This window comes from Girardinichthys multiradiatus, chromosome 4 (assembly GCF_021462225.1).
Source record: "Girardinichthys multiradiatus isolate DD_20200921_A chromosome 4, DD_fGirMul_XY1, whole genome shotgun sequence".
NCBI classification, from domain to species: Eukaryota; Metazoa; Chordata; class Actinopteri; order Cyprinodontiformes; family Goodeidae; genus Girardinichthys; species Girardinichthys multiradiatus.
The window spans coordinates 37,566,911-37,575,084 of NC_061797.1; positions in this window are offsets into that span (position 1 = coordinate 37,566,911).

Below are 8,174 nucleotides of genomic sequence, written 5' to 3' on the forward strand. Positions count from 1 at the left end.
TGTACACTTTGTTTATGCATATATCTGAATAAGCACTATTTGTGCAGAGAAAATATGAAACAAATGCATCCTAAACTTCATAATAAATTGTGCTTCTTTCCATTCAGCAATCATTGACACAGTTTTTTTAATTTTCTTGATGCCAAACATGTCAAAATATGTCAACAGTTCTTTAATCATTTTCCTGCTTTAAAAATATTGCAAAATGTTTTGCCATTGTCATTTTAGCTTAGCTTTTTCTTAAGAAATACATCAAAGAATAAGATTTTATAGCCTCTTGACATTGTACCTTTTAAATATAGAAAAAGAAGATGGGAAACGCAACAAATCAGTAACAGACGGCCCCTGCCGTGCAACCTGTGGGACGGCATGGTGCATGGTTACAGCTGCAGAAATATTTCAGAACAGCTGGACTCAGTGTGGCTCTCTCCTCTCAGCGTAAACAATGGAGCATGCACCATTTAAGCAATAACACATGGGATTATTTTGCCCAAAACAATCTCTATTGTTGTGTTTGCTTGTCAGGAAACCTCAAATAATCTTGGGAGGTTCTGGAAACAATGTAAAAGAGTACCATTAGTGGCGTTACTGCCAGATGATGTCAAACCCTCTGAAGACCACATATCAATAGCAAAAGCCTCATTTTGGGTATTAAAAAAATAAAAGGTTATATAAGTGTAACAAAGTATTTAGAAAATATTATTTGAACAGTTTGAACTTGAACTGCTTCCTCCCACAGTCCAAAGACATGCCTGTTAGGTTAATTGGTCTCTTTACATTGCCCTTAGGTGTGTGAATGAGTGTGTGTGGTTGTTTGTGTGTTGCCTTGCGATGGACTGGCGACCAGTCCAGGGTGTACCCTGCCTCCCGCCCATAGACTGCTGGAGATAGGCACCAGCTTACCCATGACCCACTATGGAAGAAGCGGTAGAAAATGACTGACTGACTATTTGAACAGATCTTCTGAGATAATCTTGCAGGGGTTGAACATCAGTGTTTTGCAAAACTATTCACAGCCCTGAACTTTTTTAAGTATTATCACATTACAGCAACAAACAACAGTGTAATTTATTGGGATTTTATTAGGTTGACCAACTCAAAGTCATGTAATTACAGTAAAGCTCAATAATTTGAAAAATTACATTTTTCTGCAGTTACATTAGCAAGTCTTTGCAGTTACGTTTCTACTAGTTTTGCACATCTGCAGACTTTGGTCATTATACAAAGCAAAATACCTCAATCTATGTCAGAGCTTGTCTGGAGAGCACAAATTAACAATTTATATGTCGGGCCCTGGATTCTCCAATTCAGACCTGGACTTTGATTGGGCCTTCTAAGACATTGTGTTTGCATTCAAACAATTCCATTGGTACTCTGGCTGAATATTTAGGGTGTTGCAGTTGGAAAGCTAGCCTCCCCCTCACTTTGGAGGCTTTTGTAGTTTTTAACAGTTTTTCTAACAGAATTTCTATGAATTTTGCTCCATTCATCTGTCAATGTCATTACTAAAGTAAAGCATCCCTACAGCATGATGCTGCCATCATCATTTGTCACTGTGGGGTTGGTGTGTTCCCTCACACAAAGTGTTTTGCTCTTGGCTGCTCTTTTAAAAATTGCTCCACTTGCTAAGCCTGGCAGTCTAGCAGGATGACCATGTACACCAAACAGAATAATTTAGGCTGAGATGCTGTGATTAATTGCACACATTTAATTATTTATTCAGCCACCTCTGAGGGGAGTTGGTTACATTGGATTTTATGTAAACCTATCTCAATAAAAAAGGATAAATATAAACAGTATGCATGCCATATTTGTTTGTATTTTTACTGGTAACCACAATGAAAACCAAGTTTTTTTTCTTACACTTATAAGTTATGCAATACTTTGTGTTTGTACCGTATTTTCCGCACTATAAGGCGCACCGGATTATAAGGCGCACCTTCAATGAATGGCCTATTTTAGAACTTTTTTCATATATAGGGCGCACCGGATTATAAGGCGCATAGAATAGAAGCTACTGCAGTCAAACGTTTGACTGGGGTTGCGTTATGCATCCACTAGATGGAGCTGTGCTAAAGAGAATGTCAACAAAACAGTCAGATAAGTCAGTCAGTCAAACTTTATTAATACACTACAAACCAGCGTTCTGATAACTCCATTCACTCTCATGGTAAGGTCTCCTCTACATAGAATTCTATTGAATAGAGCCAACCGCACGTTAGGAATGCATTGGAGTCTATGAAGTTGAAATCAAACGTTAGTTAAAACGTGAAAGGGAACTTTTCCCTGATTCAGTAAACACGTAAAAGAAACAGTTTGATGCACTAAATCAAACATTAGTACTGTTAACCTTTCCTGTTTCTGTCCCCTGACCGTAGTCTGATGACACAGGGGAGACGCTTTCTCCAGGGCCGAAGTTACTAGTTTCCTCGTGGTTAACTCCCTCACTCATACGTTGCTGAGTTGAGCATGAAGAAACAGCATCAAAACACTGAGTTGTTGACGAGATTCGGGGTTCTTTTTAATGACTTTGCAGCACGTAAAAACACAGGGCTTACAGACTCATACACCGCTGCTCTGGTCGCCGTCTCTACCCACCCCACACACACAATAATACCGACGTCACTCCTTCACTCTTGATTCTCAGCTACGGCAGCACACAGCGCCACCTCTGTCCGGAGGAGTAATGTCAACATCTTCCATACACACACACGAAACATACACCCCACACACTGAGCTTCTAATCACAAATAGTTCAGGCAATTCCTGCAAAAGTACATTCAAACGTTATACACACACAAGTGGTGTTGGACTAGGAGTAAGCACAGTACAGGTGTTTACCGCTATTACTTCGGCGACACCCCTGACTACAGTAGCCGTAATGCTGCAAGCGGTGCGGCTTTGTAGTTTACCAGTCGTACTGAAACATTTTAACAGAGCGCCGTGTACAACCAGTATGGATCAACCAATTAACCAATTGATCCATATATAAGGCGCTCCGGATTACAAGGCGCACTGTCATTTTTTGAAAAAATTAAAGGTTTTTAAGTGCGCCTTATAGTGCGGAAAATACGGTACTCGTACACGTACTCAGGTCGCGGGGGCAGCAGACTCGGCAGAGACACCTAGACGTCCCTCTCCCCAGACACATCCTCCAGCTCCTCCGGGGGGAGCCCGAGGCGTTCCCAGGCCAGCCGAGAGACATAGTCCCTCCAGCGTGTCCTGGGCCGTCCCCTGGGCCTCCTCCCAGTGGGATGTGCCTGGAGGCATCCGGTATAGATGCTAGAGCCACCTCAACTGGCTCCTCTCGATGTGGAGAAGCAGCGGCTCTACTCCGAGCCCCTCCCGGATGGCCGAGCTCCTCACCTTATCTCTAAGGGAGTGCCCGGCCACCCTACAGAGGATGCCCATTTCAGCCGCTTGTATCCGGGATCTCGTTCTTTCGATCATGACCCAAAGTTCATGGCCATAGGTGAGGGTAGGAAGGTAGACCGACCGGTAAATCGGGGGATGTTGGAGAACATGGTCTCCAACATCCCCCGGAATCTGGTCAAAGCTCTCCCGGAGGTGGGAGTTGAATACATCCCTGGCCAAGGGCTCCGCCAGACGTTCCCAGCAGACCCTCACTATGTGCTTGGGCCTGCCAAGTCTGTCCGGCTTTCTCCTCCTCCAGTGGATCCAGCTCACCACCAGGTGGTGATCAGTGGACAGCTCAGCCCCTTTCTTCACCCCAGTGTCCAAAACATGCGGCCAAAGGCTGATGATACGACAACAAAGTCGATCATTGACCTCCTGCCTAGGGTGTCCTGGTGCCAAGTGCACTTATGGACACCCTTATGTTTGCAGATGGTGTTCATTATGGACAATCCGTGACTAGCACAGAAGTGCAATAACAAAGCACTACTCGGATTCAGATCGGGGAGGCCATTGTGTTTGTCTATCCAGTTAAATCTCCATAGAATGCATTGAAATTTGTGAATACCTTTGTGAAGTACCGCATTGTTTTGGCAAACACTGGCACAAATCACAATAATAATCACGAACCTTTTTACATGTTTTATTCTTTTTACCCAGATTAGAAATTGTATACATTGATATTTCAAAAAGGTTCTGTTTAAAATAACAACCTTTTTTCATATTGTTAGTTTAGTGCAATTGTTATATTTAAGAATGAACGCTATAGCTGAAGAAAAGACAAATTGCAGCAAAAGATTTATTAATTACTTTGCCACATTTGTTTGTGCAAATGTACTTTATCTACAGCTCATTTTATTCTTATGTTGTTTCCAAACTGCTGAATGAACTTCTGAAGTTGAGCAGGCTGTTGCATATATATACACAGCACTTCCAGCCTGCAGACTGTGTCACCTCAGTTCTGGTCGACTGCCAGGGGACAGAAAAATATAAACAGCGCTTAACCAATAATGGAAGTCAGATGATTATGGGACAATGATGTTAAAGGAAATATATATCTGATAAACAGGCATTACGTTTAACAGTATCTATTATCATAACAAGGAGAAGTATCACAGTAGGAGAATAACATAAAGTACAGCCAAAAACACAAATTTATAACCACTTGCACACTCCATTCTCATTAGAAACAATGTTTATGTTGTAAACTTCTTCCAGCAGCAATCTAAACTTGATAACGTTATCTCAGTTTGGCTGAATGGATACATTTTCTCTGCTATGTTGCTTTTTCTTGCTGCTGGAAACATAATCTTCTTGAGATGCTAGATTTAAATTGGAGTTTAAACAGGGACACAAACAACCAATAATATGAGAGCCATTTATAGTGCCAGGTTTAGAGGTTGAAGCACAATTTTAACAGATAAATTAACTTTATAGGCCATGTGGTATTTACATGCACTTATGTGGGATGTAGTTTCCTTGTCAAAAATGGACACATAGGCATGATTTGGTTTTTAGCTAATTAGCATTATTAAAAAGAATGAGCCCAGAAAAGAGATCCAGCCATTTTCAAACCTTAAAAGTAGCCACCTGGGTAATAAATAAAAGGACTTACGGGATACCTTGTATTAGATTAAGGAAATAAGCAGCCAACCAATTCGTCTTGTTATAGTAGTAATCAGAATCAGCTTTATTGCCAAGTTCGTACATACAAACAAAGAATTTGACTGCGGTACACTTGCTCTTCTGTTTAAAAAAAAAAAAAATGCGTTATAAGATATATTATGCATATATCTTTGTGTCCTTAAATATACAGGGGTTGGACAATGAAACTGAAACACCTGGTTTTAGACCACAATAATTTATTAGTATGGTGTAGGGCCTCCTTTTGTGGCCAATACAGCGTCAATTCGTCTTGGGAATGACATATACAAGTCCTGCACAGTGGTCAGAGGGATTTTAAGCCATTCTTCTTGCAGGATAGTGGCCAGGTCACTACGTGATACTGGTGGAGGAAAACATTTCCTGACTCGCTCCTCCAAAACACCCCAAAGTGGCTCAATAATATTTAGATCTGGTGACTGTGCAGGCCATGGGAGATGTTCAACTTCACTTTCATGTTCATCAAACCAGTCTTTCACCAGTCTTGCTGTGTGTATCGGTGCATTGTCATCCTGATACACGGCACCGCCTTCAGGATACAATGTTTGAACCATTGGATGCACATGGTCCTCAAGAATGGTTCGGTAGTCCTTGGCAGTGCCCATCTAGCACAAGTATTGGGCCAAGGGAATGCCATGATATGGCAGCCCAAACCATCACTGATCCACCCCCATGCTTCACTCTGGGCATGCAACAGTCTGGGTGGTACGCTTCTTTGGGGCTTCTCCACACCGTAACTCTCCCGGATGTGGGGAAAACAGTAAAGGTGGACTCATCAGAGAACAATACATGTTTCACATTGTCCACAGCCCAAGATTTGCGCTCCTTGCACCATTGAAACCAACATTTGGCAATGGCATGAGTGACCAAAGGTTTGGCTATAGCAGCCTGGCCGTGTATATTGACCCTGTGGAGCTCCCGACAGACAGGTCTGGTGGAAACAGGAGAGTTGAGGTGCACATTTAATTCTGTCATGATTTGGGCAGCCGTGGTTTTATGTTTTTTGGATACAATCTGGGTTAGCACCCGAACATCCCTTTCAGACAGCTAGCCATGAAACCTCCCACACTAAAATGACAGGTGTTTCAGTTTCATTGTCCAACCCCTGTACATATATACAAATATACATTTATACAAAGGTGCATTTGCAACTTCAGTATGCAGTTGTTTGGAACTCTATTAAATGTTCATCAGAGAAACAGCCTGGGGGAAGAAACTGTCTCTGTGGTGGCTGGTTTTAGTAAACAGTTCTCTGTAGCAACGGCCTGAAGGTAAAACTCTAAACAGTTTATGTGTAGGGTGTGTGGGGTCTGCAGAGATTTTAGCAGCTCTTTTCCTGACCCCAGACCTGTATAAGTCCTGGATGGAGGGAAGGTCAGCCCTGATTATTCTCTTTGCAGACCGGATTATTCGTTGCAGTCTGGACCTGTCCTGTTTTGTGAATGAGCCAAACCACACTGAGATGGATGAAGACAGGACAGATTGAATGATGGCAGTGTAGAAGATGACCAACAGCTCCTGTGGAAGGTTGTACTTCTTGAGTTGCCTCAGGAAGTACAGTCTCTGCTGAGCCTTGTTCCGAACAGTGTCTATGTGTGAAGACCATCTCAGGTCCTCAGAGATGGTGGTTCCTAGGAACCTGAAGCGGTCCACAGCTGACACAGTGTTGTTGAGGATGGTGACGGGGGTGTATGGGGGAGGTGTTCTCCGAAAGTCCACCACAATTTCCACAGTCTTGAGTGGGTTGAGTTCAAGGTAGTTCTGACAACACCAGTGTACCAGCCGATCCACCTCCTGTCTGTATGCAGACTCATCACCGTCCTGGATCAGTCCAATGACAGTGGTGTCAACTGCAAACTTCAGGAGTTTCACGGACGAGTCCGCTGAGGTGCAGTCCTTTGTGTACAGGGAGAAGAGGAGTGGGGATAGAACACACCCCTGGGGGGCACCAGTACTTATTGATCTGCTGTGGGAGAAGATGCTCCCCAGTATCACCTGCTGCTGTCGGTCCGTCAGAAAGCCTCCCACCCACTGACAGGTGGAGGCTGGGACGTTGAGCTGGGTGAGCTTCTGGTGGAGGATGTCTGGTATGATAGTGTTGAAGGCCAAGCTGAAGTCTACAAACAGGATCCTGGCATACGTCCCTGGACGGTCGATGTGTTCCAGGATGAAGTGTAGACCTAAGTTGACAGCATCATCTGCCGACCTGTTTGCTCGGTAAGCAAACTGCAGGGGGTCCAGCAGGGGGCCTGTGATGTCTTTCAGGTGCTTCAACACCAGCCGCTCAAAGGATTTCATGACCACAGATGTCAGGGCTACAGGCCTGTAGTCATTTAATCTAAGGATGGTGGGTTCCTTGGGCACTGGGATGATGGTGGATCGTTTGAAGCAGGAGGGGACCTCACACGTCTCCAGTGACTTGTTGAAGATCTGGGTGAAGATCGGAGCGAGTTTATGTGCGCAGGCTTTCAGGCATGATGGGGAGACGTTATCATGTCCTCTAGGTTTCTTTGTTTTCATGCGCTGAAAGAGCCTATTTACATCTTCCGCAGAGATCATTAGTGCAGGCAGAGAATCTGAAGGTAGGGGGTTGGTAGCTTTGTGGGAAGAACTTGTTCCTGGATGGGATGTGGAGGAGATGGTTTGAGGTGTAAACGGTTTCCTGTCATGTCTGCAGTAGAAGCCATTCAGACGGTTCGCCAGGCGAGGATTCTGTTCAGGATGGGTGGTGGGGTTCCTATAGGCAGTCAGGTTTCTCAGGCCGGTCCATACAGCCGAAGCATCACCGGTAGAAAGGCTGTTGTTTAGCTTCTTGCTGTAGCTTCTCTTGGCTGCTTTGATCTCCTTTGTTAGTTTGTTCCTGGCCTGCCTGTACTGCACCCAATCTCCACTGCTGTGAGCTTCTTCCTTATGCCTGCGCGGGTTCCTGTGATTTGGAGTAAACCATGGCTTGTTATTCCCAAAGGTGCAGAATGTCTTGGTCTGCACACACATGTCCTCACAGAAACTGATGTATGATGTCACCACATCAGTTAGTTGGTTTAAGTCAGTGGCTGAAGTTTCAAAAACAGTCCAGTCTGTGCATTCAAAGCAGGCCT